The 23,705-nt window shown below is 37.1% G+C and overlaps 1 long non-coding RNA gene and 1 pseudogene across 1 annotated transcript in view; both read left to right on the top strand.

Moving 5' to 3' along the window:
* LOC112915050 (uncharacterized) overlaps nucleotides 1-23,705 on the top strand; it is a 260,526-nt gene that overhangs the window by 183,900 nt on the left and 52,921 nt on the right. The window lies entirely within an intron of this gene.
* Nucleotides 2,230-8,381, top strand: LOC112915049 (cleavage and polyadenylation specificity factor subunit 5 pseudogene; annotated as a pseudogene).

Raw genomic sequence — 23,705 nt, 5'->3', positions numbered from 1 at the left:
TTGCATGATATACTCCATGGAATCCTTAAGAGTTGAGAAACAGTGTAGTTTCCCTTAGCAAGATCTAAGGATCTAAGAATAGTTCTATTTTTTAGAACTTAAAAAATTCTCTTATTAATTAAGTAGAATTTTATATTTTAGGGAGGGGGAGGGGAGGACTTAAATATAAGCTCAGTAGCACAATTTTGGTATATTTTAGATAATTTTTTTAAAAAATTAAACTCAGGGTGCCAAGGTGGCTCAGTTGGTTGAGCATCCTGCTCTTCATTTCAGCTCAAGTCATGATCTCAGGGTCCTGGGATCAAGCCACCTGTTGGGCTTGCGTTCAGCAGGGAGTCTACTTGAGGATTTATCTCCTTCTCCCTCTGCCCCTCCTCCCTACCACCTCCCCAGCCCCCGCTCACTCTCTCTCACAAATATATAAATAAATCTGTAAGAAGATTAAACTCAAACAACACTAAAAATGTTTTTTTCTTTTAAGATTGAAATCTCAAATTTTAGAATATTGTAGCGAATAGTCGTTGACTTAAATATATGCACAATTAAGACAATTTAAACATTAACCACACTGTCTTAAAATAGAATATTCACAGTCTTGGGTAAAGCTGCCAAAGTAAAATAGTATATTGGTATAGTATTTGGATTCATATTGTCATCTTTTGCTGTATAGCCCAGGAGAAATATTTTTGCAAAGTGAGCTCAAAGTTCACTGTGAACTGACACTTGGGATATACCTTGGAAAATGGCTGGTGAATCATCATTTTCTATTGAATATGTTTTTTTTTCTTGATAACCACATTTCTATTGTTTATGTAGTCTATTAGAACAATTGAGTAATGAATCTGATATTCTGATATGGTCATTAAAATTGCTAAAATTTAGGTAATGTTGACCAGGTATGGCAATAACTAGTAATTGTTGTTGTTGTTGTTGTTGTTGTTGTTATTATTTTGGTAAAGGTAATGCATTCTTTTGGGGAAAAAATGATTGTTGTTTCTCAGTAGGTCTTCTTGTGGGTCCAACTATGTGCCCAGGTTTACTCATGCAATTCAATTAAATTTGAGGGAGGGAGGGAGGAGTATATATTCAAAGAATACTTGAACAATGCATTTTCCTGTTCATGTTGATGCCTAAGAGACGTTTAAAACACACACTGGCCGGTTTTCAGGATTTATAGTAACTTAATTCACATATCTTGCTGATCCTAAGGGTGGACTCCAAATAGGCTATAAACGGCAATAAACACTAAAAGTAGTTCTGCGGTATACTGCCAATGGAGTGTTTTGTAAAAAGTCCCCTCTTCCTATGAATGTTCTAATGTTGCAGACCACACTGAGATTGTAGAGGTCAACAAGGTTAGGCACACTGAGCTCTGCCAGTGACTTGCTGTGTGGTCTCCAGAAAAGATATTTAAACTTCCAGGGTTTCCACTGCCCCATGTATGGAAGAGAAATAATAACACTTAAATATTTCTCAGAGCATTGCCGTAATTAATTCTTCTGAAATGCTTTGAAATAAGCATCAAAGAGATTCACTTATGTGCTTCAGCTTTTGATTTTATTTGTTAATGAGGGAGAACATATTTTGCATGGAGAAAAAAATTCTTGACAATACAAATGGTAAAATTCTTTGCATTATATTAATTTTTTTCTACATGATTTCATTAAGATCCTGAGAGAAATGGGAAAGGTCCTTTCCATTTCATGTGGATGTCCAGAGGTGGTGACCTCCATCCTATAGCCACAACCACTGCCAGATAAGCAACAGGCACTACAGATGCAAGATTACACAATGACGCATATTTGGGAAGTTTTTATCTTAAAAGCTTTCCTGATATTACTTAGGGTTGATAACATTCTTCGATTGACTAAAATTTCCCAGTTAAGATATCTTCAATAGAAAATAATGGAAAATTCATACTGACTTCAACAATGAAAGACATGCTTATTTAATGGCAAAGATCAGAGGTGATAAATGGTAGTAATCGCTTTTCACTAGGCTATGCTATAGAAAGAATTCCAAAATGCAATAGCTTACAACAAAGGTTTCTTTGAAGCAGGCTACTTCTCTACAAGTGTCTACTTTATCCTGGTATGCAGGCTGAAAGAACAATCTCCACCTAGGAGCTCTCAGGGAATAATATAAAGAGAAATGGTACAACTGTATACTGACTTTTAAAGTGTCTTCTCAGAAATCACATGCATTTTTCCAATTCACAAAACAGGTTTCATGGCAAAGGCTGATGTCGAGGGGGTAGGTAAATACAATTCTTAGAGGGATGGGCAGTGAATATTCTGGAATAATAATTCAACCTACCACTTAAAATAAGGTTCAGAGACAATTTGATGAGGGCCCAGCTCCATTTCCCTGAGTCACTCCCTTACTTCCTTATTGGCCTTGAATTCTAGTTATCTTCCTTCATGGTAGTAAACTGACAATCATTCTAGGTCTCCTATCCGGAAATCATCCATCAAAAGAAGAAAACTCTTTTTCCAACCATCATAAAAAAGGTGTGGGTTTCATTTTGTTAGACCCACTTAAGTCACAGTGTTCACCCCAGAATTCGCCACTGGCCAGGGAAGGCCAGACATTTAGAAGTCTAAAACCTAGGACTGAGATCATTAGGTGACTTAGACTAACAGCACCCCCACTCGGAGTATTTTACTTGGAAAGAAACAGAATTCACAGAAAATTGTTACAAAAAGAGGATTCAATACCAATAGAATAAAATTAATCTTGGTTTGAATCCAAATCCTCCACTTCATAGCCATGTGACCTTTAGCAAGTTACTCACTTTGCTAGCTACAGTCTCCAATCTTAAAAAAAAGGAGAGTAATGGATTTATAAGGATTTTGACAAAAATTCAATGAGCTAATGCATATACGTAAAGGTGTTGCCTAGTATAGAGTAATGATTGATTAACGTTTGGTGTTGTATAAAGTGTTACAAGAGTTTTGAGATGGTAGAGATCGCAGCTCGAGGGATTGGAAAGTTTTTGTGGAGAATGTGGCATTAAGTTTGATTTTAACAACCGCATAAAATTTCCACGTTAGAAATCTCTAGAAGATAACAGGCAAGCATTCAAGCCTACTGGATTGTGTCCAGCAAAGGTGCGGAGGCGGGAAATCGTAAGGCACACTCAGAAAATGGAAACGAGGCAAGTGAGTTCTATGACAGTTCTCATTCACATCTTTCCCACTCCACCACCATATCTTCTTCTATTTCCTTCCCAAGACTGCAATGATCTTTTTACCTCATCAACTATGTTATTTATACCTGTGAGCACCTCTGCTCCAGCTTTCTCTGATTTTTCCTCTATGAAGAACTTCTACATTCACCCTTTTCACGAATGCTTGCTTATTCAAGCAGGACATTTTCAGTATTTTTATCTACTTGGCCATGCTGTTATCCATCTTATGTGTATGTTAATATTTCGTAATTTCTAACACACTCTGGGCATGAATAAAAAATATATACCTTTATTTAAAATGTGTGTAATTATACTTTTTGCTGACTTGAGGGGAAAAAATAACTTTCAAGTGGAATTAATTTTATCCCCAAATAGGCAATTAATAATGTATATTATGTACATTACGTAGAGGATTCCTCATTTAGAGAATGACACAAGATTCATTTTTTTCTAATTAAATTGTACATTGTTTAAAATTGTGTGTGCATTATTTATCGCTATGCCTGATTTCAAATGAGAAGAATTGAATAAATACCCACAGCACTAGTTTTGATTTCCTTTAACAAACTCAGTCTTTACATGCTTAACACGAGCAGGAAACATTAGGAGCCAGCTGATGCCACAGACCATTTCATCATCAAAATACCAAATTCAACATTTCCAAAGCCCCAATATAGCATATGTCATTTCAGTTGCTTGTCTTCAGAGATTCCTTTTTTCAAAACTTTATAATAAATTTTTCATTCTTTTGTTAGAAATGTATTTTTTAAGATTTTATTTGTATTTATTTATCTGAGAGAGAGAGAGAGAGGGAGGGAGGGAGGGAGGGAGGGAGAGAGTAAACAGGGGAAACGAGCAGAGAAAGGGAGAGCAGACTCCCCTTGAGTGTAGACTCTGACACTGGGCGGATGTCACTACAGATATCATGACCTGAGCCTAAATCAAGAGTCTAGAGTCTGATGCTTAACCAACTGAGCCACGCGGGTGCCATGAAATGTATCAAAAGTTTTGCTGGTGATCTGAAAGGCTTTGCATAGTAAATGGAACATGTTGAACTTAATGTGAAAAATCGGGTCAAAATCTTTGAAAACAGTCATGATAATCACAGCTAAAAATAAATTAGGGTGGAAAAAAGACAAAAAAAAGAGGGTACATTTTTTAAATAAAACATAGCAGTCTTACACTGAATTCTGGTATTGTTCTCCTTGGTTTGTTTGTGTGTTTGTGTGCTTGCAGGCAATTTTTAACCACCACCAAGTATTCAGTTGTGTTGCAATTATTGCATCAGTTAGTGGAGGACAAAGAATTTCTGGCATAATTCTGGTGTGATTCTACAATTGAAGAGACATTGAAAGGGGCTTCACAGAGAACAGATTGAATGTAAGCTCTGTCTTAATAAAAGTTAATAGACCAGGCATGCCTGTATGCTGATAAAATATCTCTGGATTATTTCATGCCACAGAATATCTCTCCTTTGTCTTCCCAGTATGACAGTCTTGAATAAAAGTCAAAGGTTTTTAATCAAACCAGTTAGTTCCACCTATACAACATGAATCTGGTATAAAAAGATGTTCAGGGATTATTTGAATCCAAATAAACAAGAAGTTTGGGCCATTTGGCCAGTCTTGTAGAGCTCTGATTTGCATCACAATAACCTCAAGGTTAATTGGTTTTCATCTTAATTCAGATCCCATCACCCAGTACCACCAAAAACAAAATATCAAAATGAATTGATAAAATAGAAAAATTTATTACTGGGCATTCTGAATGATCTTTGATGTATAAAGAAGCAGAAGACCTCAGATATATAGCATTTTATTTATCAAGCTTAAAATTGGAATGGGAAAAAAAAAAAAGAAAAAAAATTGGAATGGAGAGGAAGACAATCAGGTTCCTAAATGTAAATTTCAATTTTAAAAAGCTGAAAAAAAATGAGTAAACATATGCAATAAGAAGTTAATCTATCTATAAGAAGTATACAAAGACATGGACTTGCAGAGGGAGAAACAGTAAAAAATCTTTTAAAATGACAAAGAGCATTCATAGACCTATGTATAAAAAATATGTTCTTGTCCTGAAAGTCTCTGTTTCTCTGCCGAATGCTGTCCTTATTGACCGCACTCAATTATATAAATGGCTGAGTAGAACCTGCAGAAACCTCTAGTATAACTAACTTCCTGCCAGCTAATCTTCCCTTTCTTTTGAGGACTAAATGGAATCACAAATATACAATCGCTTTGTGAATGGTCATACACCAAGCAAATTTAACTTGTTTTGCCTTGTGGCAGGCCACTGCTAAGTGATTTCAGAAGGGCAAGATGAAACAAATTCGGTTTATATCATGATTTCCCTCCAGACAACTCTTGGGATGATTGTAAGCATATATACATATATCCCCCCTATCAAATAGGAGAGAATATTCCATTTTTTTAAATAAAAATCCCCTTAAGCACATGATTACTTCACTTGTCAATTCCTTTGATTTATTTGTTTGTTTTTCCTTATCAAAGAGGTCAGTTTTGCAAATTGTGCTGCAGATATAGATACAGCATGGTTTTGAGTACAGGTAAAAGTAAATTACCTGGTTGGTTTCCAGGATCTTGTAGATGCCCATCATTTTATTGTCAGCAGTGCTGAGAGCTCATTTCATTGGGGAATCTTCCATAATGGCTACTTTCCACACCTGCTTTTTGTGAAGTTGTTCAGAAGAATCATTTCATGGGTGTCCTGTAGTGCTTTTTTCCTTCCCCTTTCAACTGGTTACCTTTTACCCTGGAACTCATCCAAGAACTTTTCCACCCACTCATCATAACACTGTGCACCCCCCTCCCCCCAGCCTGGCATTTCACTCAGAGAAAGCTTAATGCCATCTGCAAACTGGGAAATTCAATTTAGAGCAGTTGAGAAAATGTGAAATATAATTGATCTTAGCATATTTTCAGTACAACTCAGCTCTTAACCAGTTTATGTCTGAATTAATGCTATGGAAAACCTAGGTAATAGAGTGTTGTGGGTTTCCCCCCACATTACAGCATCAGACAACCATGCTTTATACAATGTAAATTGATTAGTTTTTAAAATAACTATAACACATTTCATTCTTTCAAAATATTTGATAATGAAATACCATATATTGAAGACTTACTGAGAGCTAGAAACAGTGTCTAATGTTCTAAGTCACTACAGAGGTGACTAATTTTGCTTTACTCTTAAGAAGTAGGTTAGAAATGGTCTTCTGTTCCTTACTTGGCACAGAAAATTAGGAAAAGGGATGAAACAACAATTTGAATCAGTTGCCTGAGTACTTACCAGTTACCAATTAACACGACTCTGAGTAGTTTTTAAAATGAGTTCAACAAAAGTGGTGTCGCTCCAATATTTTAGCAGTCACATAGTCTTTTTAAAAATCAATCTGATGCACAAGAGATTAAAATTTCCTTTTATCCTATAATGATTCTTTATCTCTTTCTTTTTCTTCATTGACAGTAACAATGAGCATACATTATAAACATTCAAACAGCATGGAAATGCACAACATGAAAAGAAGTGAAAATCCTGTTTGACAAACACAAAACTTTCAGACAGTAATTTAGGTGACTGCTGAAGTCAAATCAGCCTTGGCATTCGATTTATTTTTGTAATTTACTGGGTTGTTTAGAAAATAGGACATGTTAACTCTTACAAACAGGAAGATACAACCTTGTATTTGTATTGGTGTATATGTATGTGTGCAGACGTACAGATGTGAGTTATTAAAAAAAAACCCAGCACACAGCCATAACCATCTAAATGAACCATAAACCATCTAACCATCTAAATCAGGTACACATGTTTGCAAGTTCAAATATAGTCCCAGAGATGGTAATGAAGATTTTTATATGAAGGCCTGACCCAAAATGAATTAACCTGGCAAAGAAAGTCAATATGCTGGTGGTCTGAATTGTGTTAAAGTTTAGTATATAACACATCTGAATGTGTGTCTTAACAATTTATTACAGTTAAAATATTAAATTGGAATCAAATGTCAGTGTACCTCTCAAGACACCTTGAAGACTTAAGTTTCCATAGAAAAATTTTTGAAAATCGCCTCTCAAAATATCACGTCTACAGCAAACCTCCTTTATTTAAGAACTGTAATCCTTTCCAGTTTCTGCCTAATGTATAGATCTTCACATCAGATAGTTGGCAAGCATCAAGGAAGTCCGATACATACGAAATCTTTCTCACACACACGCAGTTCTCTAAGCAATCTATAGCCAATATCTACCCTAAAGAATAGATATTTGACATATATCAACTATATTTTGATTCTGGAGTTATAGAGAATATGGATAACTCCCAAGATGGGCTATACCAAAGGGAAGAGTATCATGTGGAACAGACAGTTTGTATAAAACAAAGAATATGGTTAAAATTGGAGGTAGATAGATGTTAATGGCTGATGGGAATGCAAATAGCCTCTACCTGCACAGGGAAAGTCTCCCTGCCTGCCTCACTTCCTCTTGCCTCCAGTACTTGAGCTTGCCAGCAATCTAGCTGGCCCCGGGGAGGGGGTGGAGGTTGGTCAACTAGGTCGGCAGCAAGTCCATCCAGCAGACCAAGCCCCTCACCCTGGAGCACACCCTCAACCTGTACCTTCTTACCAATTATACTTTTGATACACAAGAGGCCCTCTATGAGAAGGACAGCTCAGTTGCAGCCAGATTTCAACACATGAGGGAGGAATTTGATAAAATTGGAATGAGAAAAACTGTAGAAGGGGTCCTGAGGATACAGGAGCACCAGCTGGGAACAGCTTTCTTCAAATTACCTGATGGTGAACTTAACCCAGGAGAAGATGAAGTTGAAGGACTAAAACGCTTAATGATGGAGATACGGGGTGGGGTGGTCAAGATGGAATCCTGCAAGACTGGGCCATTGAAGACTGCATTGGTAACTAGTGGAGACCAAATTTTGAACTTCCTCAGTATCCATATATTCTTGCACATATCACAAAACCTAAGGAACTTAAGAAGTTGTTTTTGGTTCACCTTCAAGAGAAAGCCTGGTTCGCAGTCCTTAAAAATTACTAGCTTGTAGCTGCTTTGAATTATATGACATTGCTTGAATTATATGATAATGCACCAGGATATGGACCCATCTTTCTAGTTCCCCTTAGCTTCTGAGCAGGTTCAATTTTATATACAATTGAATTCCAGTACAGCAGAGAAGTAAAAGAAGCCATCTCTGTGAGCACCGCTATACAAGAGTAGAATAAACACGGTAGAAAATTTTTTTGGTTTTTATGCCTTTCCCAATCCCTAGGTTGCTACCTACTTTTTGTTGTTTGAATGACAAGGTTAATATGAAGAACTGGATAGTGGTGTAAACGAATGTGATGATGTTTAATTTACTTTTGGTTCTACTCAAACTTTTTTGTACAATATTAAAGAATATGAACTTCATAGAAAAAGTTGGATGTAGATAGCATGTAAAACATGTGGTGAGATTAGGATTACTGTTTAATATTTAGTCGTTGGCAATGGTACCCAAAGGTGTCAATCTTTTCTTTTTTCCATAAATATATTTATTTAGTGGAAGAGAATGCTCAATTAGGGACTGTTTCATCAAAAATCTTACACAAATAGGTTATTTTAAGGGAGGTCTTAAATCATAAACTTAGATTCAGTGGCTAGCAGATTTTCCTGTAAATTTGTTTGTTTGTTTGTTTTATTCTTCTTGTGGCTTGAATTCTAAACTATGAATAAACCCTGGAACTGAGCCTCTACTTTTGCTACTTGATTAAGTAAGACCTGGCTAAGAAGCTGTATTTGTGCAGATAATGTAGAGGTATGTTAAAATATAAAAGGTATACCAATTTCTTCATATTTTTTAAACATCATCCTTACAGCAGTTGAGGGATTTAATTATGTCTTTTTGAATCCTGTTGTATTTTCTCTTATTAGCCTTCATTCAACTTTTATTATCCATTTCTGTGACTGCACAAGATGAACTGAAAAGCTGAAAAACACCAGGCACATAAGGAATCAATTTAACTTGGGTCCCGGTTAAGAATGAAGAAAGATCTTGGTTCTGTGCCATACACAAAGGCGAGGGGCAGCATTTTGTCTTGGTTTTGTGCTACTTAATATACCACCTAAAACACTCTTTTCAAACGATGGTATTCAACGTGGGTTTTCCAGCTTGCTGGAGTTCCATGGAAATCCTCCACAGCCATCTACATAATACAAATACGGGTAACAAAGGGGAAGAAGGGCTGGCATAAAAAAATACGACTTACGCTACTATAGCAAAAATAACATTAAGAAGCATGGAACAACTTATTTTAATATCAGGAGGCTGTTTGGGTTTTTTTAAAGCACACCAAGTAAACTGCGTAGGAGGTCTGAGGGGGCTTTACTTTTGAATGTAGTCCATAAAATAAAAGGTTTGGGGTAAACGCTAATGGTTTTATTTACACAGCTGATTTCACATATCAGAAGGTTTAACACTGTAAGAGGGAAATAAAGATTCGTCATCCCTTCTATAAAATTTTCAAAGTCAGATGTGTCTCAGAATTCCGAATTTTTCAGATGTTAGAAAGGTAATACAAGACCTCTGCCATGTGTCACGTAACATTGCCAGGAGTATGTGTCTGGCTCAGCACCCGTAATTAAATATGTTAATACCTATTCATCAAAATGTATGAATATTTCCATTACATAGGATGAAGATCATAAAGAACCCCATTTCCATCATTGCAAGGCAAAGCTTGCAGACAAATCTGTTTCCAGTGTTTTCTGCATTTCAGAATGGTTAGTGAAAAAATTATGGGCCTCTACTGCCTACGACTTCTCCAAGGTGAGGACCGGCCCACATTCCCACCAGCATTTTACACATGGTTTCTTGCCAGGTCTTAGTCACCCTTGAATTAGTGTTTGGCATGGTCTCTGATACATAGTGTGTATTAATTGTTACATTGAATTATTTAAGTCAAGCATTACCATCAAGAAGTAGAACCAAAAAAGCAACCTCTGGGGAAGGTTCAGTGAGCCATCACCTGAAAGTCAATTGAAAAACAAAAGAAGGAGGTCTCACATGTTGCAGTGTGGTTTTATTTTGGGTAGAAGGATAAACTGAACAAGATACGCCATTTCACAAGGCACTGGGGCCCCCAAGAATTTAAATTTCTAAGCTCTGGCCCTTAGTTATAGGTCAATTCAGTTTAGGAGTTTAAAGGGCCCAAATAAGATGTATTCGAAGTGTTTCTCATACTTCTAGAAGGACCAGGCTGGGAGCCTGTTGACAGTTCATGGTACAGAATTCTTCTATCATGGAGTCTTGCAAATTGCACTAATAAACCTCATCAACTGAAATCGAATTTTTTTCCCCTAAAGAATACTGTGACATTTTTCCTAACCTGAATCACCACAAAACAACAGCACTCTTTCCTAATTAGCCTTTGAAGCCATTTATCCAAACAGTATCAGACCTGCAATAGGCCCGAGTTTTCTCCAAGAAACTGGAACACATCTCAGGGAGTGAGTGTGTCTAGGTCTAACACGAAACACATTAGGCCTCCCGAATTTTCACCATTTGTTCATGAAAACAATGATCTTGCCCCGCGCTTTGAATGACTCAGGAGGGAGGCCCCTCTCCTCAGGTGGGGCTGCTAGCTCTCTTCAAACCCCTCGCTGCCAAGCCTGTTCCTTTAGAGAGTCAATATTCCAGAAGTGCGTTTGTGGTCTGCTCTGGATTCTGAGAATGCCTCGTGAATTTTTTCTGAACATCACAACTCTTGTCTTTCAGGAATTACCAATATTTACAGGAGGGAAAAATGTTAATTTGGGCATTTACATTTTTGTTTGCCTCCCACTGTTACTACCCTTTCCGGACCATCTCCCTCACCTGACCATGGTAATATTTCCAAGCTATTAATGTGGTTAGTCATGTTAGTTTTTTCTTAGAAACCTCCTTTGGCTCCCCTTTACCTTCAATATTATATATATATATATACCAACTGATTTTTATTTTTGACTGTGATTCTGAACCTACTTCTCTGCCTTCATGTCCCTTCATTCCCTCATGCCCCGGACCACCTATGTCTCAACTTGGCTACATTCCATGCTCTTTTATAAACCCCACAGCCTTAATCTTGTACCTTTGTACATACTTGTCTTTCCGTTTGTGATACACTCCACTCCTCAGGCAAACTATTTATCTCCCAGGAAGCAGTTCAAATGCCGTCTTCTCAGGGAAGCTTTTCCAAGGCTCTCCTTTCATGCTCTTACAATACTTTTTTTCATCCCTCCATTTCAATACTTCTTTTCAGTGTGATTTTTTTAAAGATTTATTTTATTTTTTTTATTCATGAGAGACACACACACACAGAGTGGCAGAGACACAGGCAGAGGGAAAAGCAGGCTCCCCATGGGGAGCCTCATGTGGGACTCGAACCCAGGTCCCCAGGATAACACCCTGGGCTGAAGGCGGCTCTAAACCACTGAGCCACCTGGGCTGCCCATTCAGTGCGATTTTAAATGTCTGTGATATTTCTATCTCTTCTTATTTTTTTTTTTTTTTTACTTTTCTAGAGCATTTCATATTGCCAAGCATACTTTTAGTGCTCTGCAAATGCACTTTGATTGAATAAAAATAAATGAATGTTTCATGGATTTGTAGACTTTTTTTTTTTCTTTTTTGAGGAGTGGTCAGTCCATGACATACTGTTTAATAAGAGAACTCCTCTCTGATAATGAGGAACTTGGGCAAAGGGAGAAGGAGAGAGATCTTAAGCAGGCTCCACGCCCAGTGCTTGGGGCTCAAACGCACAACCCTGAGATCCTGACCTGAGTGGAAATGAAGGGTCGGATGCTTAACTGACTAAGTCAGGCAGGAGCCCCCATCATCTATCTTAATGAGATTTTCAGCTCTTTCTCAACAGTCGAGTTTTGAAAACTCTTCTGATATGAGATGATGAGTGGTAGTAAAGAGGGATCCAAGTTCTAGGAAATGCCAGCAATTAAGAATTATGAAAATACCAAACACTTATGCCAATTTGATTTTCTTCAGTATTGCACACAATTCTGTGAACATATGAGACCTGAAAAAAACAATGACAAAGAAGCCACCCAGGCCCTGATGTCAAAGCAGAGCTGAGCCTGTTCCTCTTGAACAGCACACTGAGCTAGTACATGGAGTCACTGATGTTTGAGCAATTTCCTGCTCTCCTGAGAGCAGGATGCAGGACTGCCCTGTTTCTCTGCTCTCTGCCAGAATGCCCAAGCACAGCTCAGGTCACCCAGGACCTGAAGAAACAAACCCTTGAGTTGGTTGCATTTCCTCACAGGGTGCTAAGCAATATTTGCTCTAAGTTCAATCCCAAAACAACTAAGCAAAATTGAGCATCACAGGAACATATTATGGTTAGTCCAAGATATTTGTCCTTGGAATAATTGACTTGTCTCTGTCCACATGATGGTCAGATTTCTTCTCCAGATTTCCATTTTAACATTCTGCCTTGAAACTATAGAGACCTTCTACTCTTTTATTGAAATTGATATCATCTACCATGAAATTCTCTATCAAAAGTCCCTTTTGGTTGAGGGAGAGAAGGACAACTTAGCATATCTCCAATTCTCTATAGGTCATCAATCCTATATTTTTTTCTGCAGTCCTGAAAGAAAAAGATTTTTCATACATTTTTTTATACTTCAGTTCTGATTTTAAATAATCCTATCTCCTGATGGGATTTATAGAAAAAAATGGGGAATTTTAAACTCCCAGATGTTATCAGCAAAAAGAAATTAGGATCTAGATATTGAGGTCAGCTATTAGGAATTGGGGTTGAGATATTCTAAAATTTCACAATTTTTATGTAAATATAGATTGTACTGGATATTCAGGGAGACTTGCTCAATATAAAGATTCAAATTCTCTTCAATCTCTGGAATATTGACATATTTGTCTACTATGACTCCAAAATGCACTGTCTTGCTTACTGTAGCTTTATATTTAGTATACTTAAATAGCTATGAAAATATATATTCATTTATATTATATTATGCATATTATAACAGCTATATTAAAGTCTAGAAATCCGATAGTGTTATTCCTCCAAGTTTGTTCTTTTTAAAAAAATGTTTTTACTCTCCTAAGTCATTTGTATTTCCATATGAATTTTTAAATCAGTGTGCCAATTTCTTCAAAAGTGCCTGCTGGGATTTGGTAGGGATTGCATTGAATCCATAGATCAATTTGGAAAGAATTGACATCTTAATGATAATGAATCTTCCAATCCAATCTTAACAGTAATGGACTTGGGAAGGAGAGAAGGTAAACCTCTGTGCTTTGATGTAATAATTTTACTGGAAGCTTTATGATCTTTATTTTTCTCTGTATCAATCTTCCCCTGATAACTTCTAACATAGAAAGTTTCAACTATTCTCAAATAAACAATATCCAGTTCACTTAACACAGTTGTCTTTCCTAACTAATCCCTTTTTTTTCCTGCACAGCCAAATGAATGGAACCAAATTACTCTCAATACATTTTCATTACTTACATCCTTGAGATCCAGTTTTGCCACAACTCTACGCCATTAGTTCTTGGTGTCCTATCCCACTCAAAAACTGTTGCTCTATTTCTTAGTCCTACAGTTTGTAACCTTTTGGTATCATTTCACTGCTGTCTTTTTTCCTCTCTGTAAATCTCTCTTTCCCTTTTGAATCTTAAGGACAATATTTCCCAGGTTCTGAGCCCCCCACCTTTGACTATCCTTTATGCCAGCTACAAGATCGAGCATATTTCTTTTTTTATTAAAGATTTTATTTATTTATTTATTTATTTATTTATTTATTTATTTATTTGGCAGCAAGGTAAAAGGCAGTGGGAGTGGGAAAGAAAGAATCCCAAGCAGACTCCAAGCTGAGCTTGAAGCCCAACATGGGGCCTGATCCCATGACCCTGAGATCGTGACCTGAGCCAAAATCAAGATTTGGACCCTCAATTGATTGAACCACCTAGGTACCCTCTAGCATAATATTTCTTAAAATGTATTCTAGAAAGCACTAGCACTTTGGGATATTAACTGGCAAAAAACGCTGAAAGGAAGGAAGGATAGAAGGGGGAAGGAAGAAAGAAGAGAGAGAACAAGAGAAAGAAAGAAGAAAAGGAAGGTAAGAAGGAAAGAAGGAAGGAAGGAAAAGAAATAATCCAATCAGTTTAGGCAACATAAGCTCAAGAGTCCTGACTGTAAAGGCTTTTAATATGCTATTGGCCATCATACAAGATATGGAAGAAATTACAACATATGGCATTTACCAAACATGTAAGCCTGGTGATACAAGCCCTGGGAGAGTAATAAGGCACTGAAAGTTGCCATGCCTACCAGAGGGACCCGAGTAAATTAAGTATCCATTCCTTAGTTTCCTCTTCTTTTATTCTTATATAATTTTTCCAGTCTCATCTTTGGAATTCAGCATACATTTTATTATTCAATAAATATTAATTCAAATTTCTCATCTTTACTGAACTATTATTCATCAATAAATTATAATGATCTCAAGGTTTCAGCATTATATTCCCTAACTTGAGAGATATTTCTCTCCTAGCAGTGAATGGGATTACTTTTAGTTTTAAAAATAATTTTGAGGGAAAGAGCAGGGGTGAAAATGGTAGTGAGAAAGCAAAATCACCTTGGAGGAGTGCAGACTCCTGAATTATAGAAATATTCCAACCTTCCATTCTGTGGTCAAAGGGAAAAACTGGATCTCGAGGTACCAATTATGGTTTATATCTGGTATGTTCAAGATGACTAGAAGTACTCTGCTTTAAGATGCAGAATATTGCGGTCAGACTAGGAACTAGAGCTGCACTTAAAAATGTTTTAGCAACTAGATCAAACCGAGCTCCCTCACACCCAAAAAAATGACTTCAAATTCTAGTTTTCAGTTGTTGTGACGAAGTGGGCTAATCAATAATAAATTGCAGTCAGTCCAGGGGCTATTCTGACTTTTTAAAAATTCTGCCTTCTTTGATCAATATGGTATCTGCCTTCTTTATGGAATGATATCAGAAGTGATGCTCTCTGTCTCCCACAGGAAAAGGTGACAAGAGGTACCAAGGTCCATCCACATTTATGAAATCAAGAGCATAGATGATACCATTTGGAATTTAAGAACCAAGAGGGACAAAAAAGAAACAAGTATCTATTAATTTAAAAAATTGTTTTTGTGAAGGAAAACAAAAAAATGCAGGAGCATTCATGTTTAATAATGAAAGGGATAGGGCATAGATTTTTGAGTTCATCTTACATGTGATTTATTCAACAAACTTCCTATACTGATTTTAACTTGGGTTTTTCAACTCATATGTTGCTTCATATTTACTGCCAAAATAAATATGCTTTCCATTTTGTTTTAAGATGGAAGGCGTGGGTATTTAATCAATGTTAAATGAATATTACAAACATTTATCTGGAATAAAAAATATGAGGTACTACAAAAAAGGAAATATAGTTTTTTCTTATTAATCATTTAAAGATATTTGATAGTTGTTCTAGCTGCTGGCTGTTGTAGAGTATTAAAATCTTTTCTACTATTTTTTTCTAATATTTAAGAATAATGAATGGCTTAGAGTTTAGCCTGGTCAGCTGTTATGGTATAGAATCATGCAACAGGAAAGATTGACTAATATGTTGTTTCATTTTAGGAAAATTAAACATTTTTCTTTTTGAAATCCTTATTATTAACTGTGATTTTGCCATGAGAATGTCCTATAAAGCCCTGGGAGAATGATTTTCACTGGAAAGCTAATCATAGATCCAGGTCCTCCAAAGTATGCTTTAAGTTAAGCCATTTATGGCAAAGGAATTAACATTTTTAGAGCATGTGATGGTCAATTTTATATGTCAACTTGGATAGCCTATAGTACCCAATTATTCAGTTAAACATTCATCTTGATGTTGCTGTGAAGGTTTTTGGTAAATGAGATTAACATCTACCAAGAGTTGACTCGAGGTGAAGGAGATTATCCTGCATAAGTTAGGTGGGCCTGATGCAGTCAGTTGCAAGTCAGTCTCCTTTTAGAGGAGAATTGAGATTTCACTGAAAAGAAGAAATTCCACCGGCAACTGCAGCTTCAGCTCCTGCTCCAGAGTTTCTAGCTTACCATATATATGGGTTTTGGACTTGCCTGACTAGTCAATCGCACCATCCAGATTCTTGTGATAAATTATATAGATTATATATGAATATATATTATATATTCATTTTATATGTATTCATACAAACACATATATACACGCTATATATGTATAGACAGGTGTCTGCTGTTAGAGGATTTTGCGTCTAATTGTGAAATATATAAATATATTCATTTCTTTTTTGTTGAAGAACAATTGCACATATATATTTGTGTGTGTGTGTGTGTGTCCCTGTGTGTGTATCCCACTGGTTCTGTTCCTTCGGTGGAACCCTGATTGGCACAGGGCACATACTTTGCAATGTCCGACTTTTCCTCAAAGACACTTTCCTGACATCTTAAAGTTTGTACCTTCCCCTTTCCATCCCTATCTAGAACAGCATTAAGCCTATTTTCTTCATAAAATTTATGACAACGTGGGAGGTTTTTTAAATTTATTTAATTTTTAAAATGTCTTTCAGCACAACTAAAATAAAATTTGCCGAGGTTAGGCACCCTAATCTGCTCATCCATTGATGTATCCTCCGGACTGGCTCATAGCAAGAGCTCAGTTAGTTGGATGAATGAAAATAAATAGATTATCTCATTTAATCCTCATAAAGTCTCTATAACGTGAAATCTATGATCCCCATTTTACCAACCTCAGAGAAATTAAGTGATTTACCTCAAGTCACATAACTAGTGAGTGAGGGATCTGAGATTTAAACCCAAATGTCCCATTTCCAAAATCCATTCTATTTCCATTATATAATGTTGACTGATTTGTCTTTTTGGGAAACTTAACATCTACAGTGTATCAAGCTCTTAAGTAAGCACTGTGGAGAAAACAGAAAGGAATCACAAACAATGTGATCAGATGTACAAGTAGGTCTATCACTCAGCCCTGTGCACACAGGTAGACAAAGCAATTGTTTTGGTGGGACTCCTGCTCAGGAGGCCAGCAGGAGGCGAGGGACGTTGGTGCTAAGGAAACTATTCAAATGGGCCTTGGGGGGTGGGACTGGAGTTAGGCAGAAGTTCAATTTAAATACAAGAAGTAAAATTGGTGAAGACACATAACATTTGCATGTCATGAATAAGAAAGTGTCAAAATTCAAGTCCCTTTAGAGTATGTGGGTGGGGGGATTGATAGGAGACCACATATGGAATAGACTTGAATTCTGAACCTAACCCTGTGTGTCATGGTAGTGAGCATGCTAGCTCACACTTTGTGTGTTTGTTTCTTTTTGACAGTGCAAGTTGTCATTTAAACATTGTTAGCAAATTTGATTTTTGAAGGTGGAGACATGAATTACTATCATTGGAATGAAAGGACTTTCTCATTGGTCAGTATGTTATTCCAGTTTCCTAGGAAACAAATACTATGACATAATTAAATTTGTAAGAATTTTATCAGGGAACACACTTTGTGGGGGGGTGGGAGGGTGGGGAAATGGAGAGGGATGTAGGTGAGACTGGGAGAACTGTGTGAACATGATTCTGATATGACCCCTAGTGAAGGATAGAGGGTGGGGAGATTGAGCAGAGGCATCCTGACTCTGTCCTACAACCTAAGGAATGTAAGCAAGGCCATCAGGAGTTCTTAAGTGAAAGCCAGCTATGGAGGAGTTCCTTGTTTTAGTCTTCCCATCATGCTCATGCTCAGTAGTTGACTGGGTGTAGCCTGGGGGAGGGGTGGCCCCACATCTGGGTCTTCAGTGACGTACTTCAGCTAGTCTGTGCCCTTACAAAAGAGTTTCTTTCTTGAAATTAGGAATCTAAGCTGGAGTCTCTCTGGGAATCATTATTTATTTGAGGGAGAGATGGTTGACCTTTGGTATAATTATTTTTCAATAAAAAGAAAATACCTTTATATCACAATCAGACACAAAGTCCTCTAACTGTATTAACAGTTGAGTGTCATTTTCCATTGAAATACCTATAACTGAAAATACATAACTTCTATGTCAAAATGAAGACATGGGCTGGCATATGGTATGCTATGGAATGGGAAAAGGGGGAAAAGATAAGAATTAACACTTATTGAGGGCTGTGCTCTTATTAAAATAAATATTTTCATGTTAGCCACTATCTTTATGTCCATTTTAGCAACGTCTAAACTGAGGCTTAGCAAACCTCAGACAACTACAAAGTCAGCAAAAGTTGCATTTGTGTCTCTGTCTCATGCTACTTTTTCTCTTTTCTCCACTTTTTTTTAGGGCAGTTTTAGGTTCACAGCAAAACAGAGGAAGGCACAGAGATTTCCCCCTAAACCCTCTGTACCTACACATGCATAACCTCCCCCATAATCCACATCTCCCGCTGGAGTGGTACATTTGTGACAACTGATGAACTTAACATGGACATCATAATTATCCAAAATCCATTGTTTACATTAGGGTTCATACATTCTGTGGTGTCATACATTTTGTGGGTTTCAATAAATGTAGAATAACTTGTTTCTGTCATTATGGGATTATACAGAGAGATTTTACCACCCTAAAAATCCTCTTTGCTTCATCTATCTCCATCCTCTACTCCTAGAAACCACTGGTCTATTTTACCTTCACTTATTCTTTCTTAAATGCTTTTCCTTCCTTTATGTAGATTTGAATTTCCGAGCTATTTTATTTTTCTTCTTGCTAAAAAATGTTTGTTTGTTTAATATCTGTTTTTAATTTTAATATTTGTTTAATATCTGTTTTTTAAATATTTTTAATATTTTATGGCAAGACAAGTCTGCCGACAAAAAACTCTATTTTTATTTGCTTGGGAAAGTCTTTATTTCTTCTTTGCTTTTGGAGGATAATTTTGCAGGGTAAAGAATTCTAGGTTAGTGGTTTCTTGTTTTTTTTCCCCTTTTTATCTGTGCTCTCTATAACTGTTCTCGCCTCCCACCTGGCCTCCACTTCTTTCAAACATGTTTCTTTATCTTTTATTTTCTGTTGTTTGAAAATGAATGACAGAGTGTAGTTTGGGTATTTATCTTGCTGAGTGTTCTCAGAGCTCCCTGAATTTGTCCTTTGGTGTCTGACATTAATTTTGGGAAATTCTGTCATTATTGATTCAAATATTTCTTCTGTTCCTTTCTTTCTTTCTTTCTTTCTTTCTTTCTTTCTTTCTTTCTTTCTTTCTTTCTTTCATTCTGGTTCTATTTTTTTTTTAAGATTTTATTTATTGATTTGAGAGAGAGAGAGAGGGAGCACAAGCAGGGGGCAGCAGAGGAAGAGGGAGAAGCAGGCTCCTCACTGAGCAGGAAGCCTGATGCAGGGCTTAATCCCAGGACCTTGAGATCATGACCTGAGCTGAAGGCAGATGCGTAATCAACTGGGCCACCGAGGCACCCCCTTTCTGGTTCTATCTTATGCATATATTACACCTTTTGTAGCTGTTCCCACAGTTCATGGATAATCTGTTTTCTAGCTTTTGTTCTTTTGCTTTTTTGTTTTTGTTTTTCCCTTGTCTTTAGTCTGTTTTCTCTTTCCTTTTTGGTGTTTGAGTGCCCTATTGATATATCCTCTAGCTTAGAGATTCTTTCCTCAGCTGTGAAACAGCTACAGTGTTACAGTGGTTTTTTGTTGATGTTGTTTTTATCTCAAGCATTTCTTTTCAGTTCTTTCTTAGGATATCCTTCCCTTTTCACATTCTTCATCCATTCTTGCATGTTGTTTATCCATTGGAGCCCTTAGCATGTTAATCATGATTTTTTAAAATTTCTGGTCTGGTAATTCCAATACCTGTGCCATGTCTGATTCTTCTCTTGCCTCTGTCTTTCCCAATGGAGTTTTTGATGCCCTGTAATTTTTTTCTAGATATCCAGACATGATGTTTTGAGTAAAACAGTGACTGTAAATAAGACTTTAGAAATGTGATGAGATGTGAGGGTCAGGGAAAACATTCAATAGTCCTGTGATTGGGTCTCAGTCTTTTAGTGACTCGGGAGCAGAAACTTCACAAGAGTCTCTCAATTGCTCTTGTTTTTGTTTTTCCTCTCAATTAGCTGAGCAGGATGACTAGAGTGGAGTAGAGTTGGGGATTTTTTCCCCAGGTCCATTAGGCTCTAGTAACACCCTCGTAGGTTAGGCTCTAGGTAGCTAGTTTTCCCTGATAGCAGGTCCTGTGAAGACCAGAGTGCTCTGGCATATTTCAAAATTGTGCCTTTTCCTTTCCCCCTGCCAGAAGCAGGAGGGGATTTTTTCCCTAATATTTACTGTGGGAATCTTGTTTTTGGAGGTCAATCTCACAGGATTGTGGGGTCCTGTATGACAGGGTCACCCTGGAGTTTTTAACTCTCAAAGTGGTCTGCCCTGAGCCTTCATCAATTCATCAGCTATAATTTAGGTTTTCTCACTGGGCCACTGGCTCCTGGAGCAGCATCTATGAGGGTGTCTCTGCCCTGTGAGCCATATTCTCTGTGTGTGCTCGTCTGACTCTCCAACCCACAGAGGCAGCAGTTTGCCCTATGTCCTCCTCTCTCTTACTGATCCAAGAATGGTTATTGATTTTTCAAGGTTTTCACCTTTTTCTTGTTAAGACAGAGCAGTGACTCTCAAGTTCCTTATGTGTGGATCTGGAAACTGGACCTCCCATGCTGCTTTTAGATAATGTGTGAGTGGCACGTATGTCATCTGAGGATAAGGAGGGAAGAAAGGGAAGAGTGGAGTTCAGAAGATAGCATTTCACTTCTTAATTTTCCCTGGGTCAGTGTTGCATCTCTTTAACTGGGAGGGCAGTTTTGGAGGCGATGCATGACACCACAGGGGAACAAATAGAAACTGGGTGAGGAGGCATATAGGAGGTGAGAGAATGAAGGGGCTGGTGCCATGAGGAGAGAGGCTACATCCTCCTCCTTACAGACTGGTAGAAATGAATTGCAGAGTCTTGAGTGCCCTTAAATTTAAAATTTAGGTTCTTGGCTATTATTAGTTCTATGTATCTTGCAGACTTGAGGTTTATTAATGACTTATTACCATATTGGTTAATATTAGTACAACAGGACCTTCCCATTTGTCATTTATTCCTTGAACCAGTTTTCACTGCCTGTGGGCCAGGCCTACTCTATTAGGGGCTGAGAACACTGCAGGAAGGAGGACAGATGTGATCCTTACCCTCACAGGGCCTACTTTTAAGTGACTGTAGAAGCTGCTTTTATCAAAACTAGCTATATTGCAGTAGCCTGTATGCAATTTTTGAGAATCCTAATCGTATTTCTGAGCAATCCTGTCCCTCACTCCTCCTACACCCACATACACACACACTCATTATCCTCTGGCTATCAGAATTGTTTTTCTCACAGCATCTGATATGACCTTAAATACCACCCATAGCTACCCATGAACTCCAGACATAACCTGACCTAGAAAGTTTTTTTCTAGTCTTATCTCTGGCCATCCACCAGATCCCCCACCCTATCTTGTATTCCAACCACATAGAGATACTCCAGATTCACCCAATTTTCCCAATTTTTGTATGTGCTATCCCTTTTACATGAATGCTTTATTTCGTTTCCTTCATCAAGTAAACTGATATCAGTTATGGGCGAATTCAGATGTCCTTTCATCTAAGAAATCTTCACTCTTTCCTCCAGGAAACTGTTCATCTCTCCTCTGGAGTCATGATTTATATTCACATATGTTATGACAAATATACATGGCATTGTAATCATTTGCCTAAACTATATTTTCCCCCTTTGTTCCTCTATGAGACTCTGTCTTGTTTTTGAAACTTTAGTGCTAGCAGAGTTCCTGCAACATAGTAGAGAGTAAATTAATGGTTAGTTGATCTGATTCCACTTGAATGAAGATTGTGGTTAAGAATACTCAGTTTTGATGTTTTGTGGTGGGTATTAATTCTCATTCAGAAACATCATTTAATTAAATAAGAGTACCTGGTTCTTATTTTTTTATGATTAAATATTTAGATGTATAGATTTATATCGGAGTAAGTTACCTTATGAGAATTGTAATAAATCATTCTCAATATTTTGTTAATTCTGATTTGGGGCAAAGACTAGGTTTTTGAAAATAAAATATGATGAGTGAGAAGTGCTTAACATTTTAACGTTTCAAATACTATAATGTGATTTACCTCAAATCCAGGATTTGGGCAAAGGTTACTCCAGAGATATATGAAAATCCCCACACTCTTCTAAAATAACTGAATGTAGGCCACTCCTGAGGCTGTTTATTTTTACATGATATACAATGAAAACACTATAATTAAGAATGGGTAAACCCAGCTGTGCTTTGGGTTTATCAAATTTCTTAACGTTGTTTTTGACTATTTGGAGTCTGTGAAGAGTAAAGCCTACTTTTCCAAGAATTTTCCCTCGATTTTTAAATCAGTGTTTATTTTAAAAGAAGTATAATCCATATGGTTTTGATTCCTCCACACTTAACTCATCCAAATGCAGTTCTGCAAGAACTATTTGAAGTCGAAAGCTTTTTGAAATTTTTATGAGCTTTTTTTGTCTTTTTTTTCCCCCTCAGAAGAGGAAGCAATACTTTGCCAAGTGTAAACAAAGCTAATCACCAAACAGTTTTATGTTCTAAAATAATGAAACTGGATTGGGTGCAGAATTTGACAAAATAGTTCACTTATCCCTAGTGAAATTGTTGTCTAAACTCATACATAGACCGCCTTCTCTAAAGGAGGGCCAGACGACGCCAGCATTATACCATCCAGACTTTCAGATCTCACATAGTTCAGCAGCTAACTGAGTTGTTTCCCAGCCAGGTTTTACTTATAATATCTTTATTTTGCCATAAAAGCCACCTAAGTGCAATATTAAATATCATGACAGCTGAGAAAAGCTATTGATAGGGCCTGTAAATGGAGAAGCAATACCGCATCTATGAATGAGTGCTTCTAGGGATTGTTAGACCTGCGTAGGAAATCAAGGAGGAAAAAAATACAGGATTCTGGATGCTTCCAAAGTTGCACCTAGAAGAGCTATTGGCAAACTATAACTTGGAGATTAAAAACCGCCTGCTAACTGTTCTTGTAAATAAAGTTTTATTAGAACATGTCCACATCCACTCATCTACGTATTAACTATGGTTATTTTTTTGCCCTAATGACAAAGTTTTGTAGTTGTTTATTTTTTTTTAATATTTTATTTATTTATTCATGAGAGACACACAGAGAGAGGCAGAGACATAAGCAGAGAGAGAAGCAGGCTCCATGCAGGGAGCCCGATGCCGGACTCAATCCCAGGACCCAAGGATTATGCCTTGGACTGAAGGCAGACACTCAACCACTGAGCCACCCAGGAGTCCCTTTAGTTGTGACAGAACCATATGGAGGGCAAAGCCCAAAACATTTACTACCTGGACTTTTACAGAAAAAGATTATG

The sequence above is a fragment of the Vulpes vulpes genome, chromosome 10, assembly GCF_048418805.1.
Source record: "Vulpes vulpes isolate BD-2025 chromosome 10, VulVul3, whole genome shotgun sequence".
NCBI lineage: Eukaryota > Metazoa > Chordata > Mammalia > Carnivora > Canidae > Vulpes > Vulpes vulpes.
This window is presented reverse-complemented; position numbering and strand designations above follow the sequence as displayed.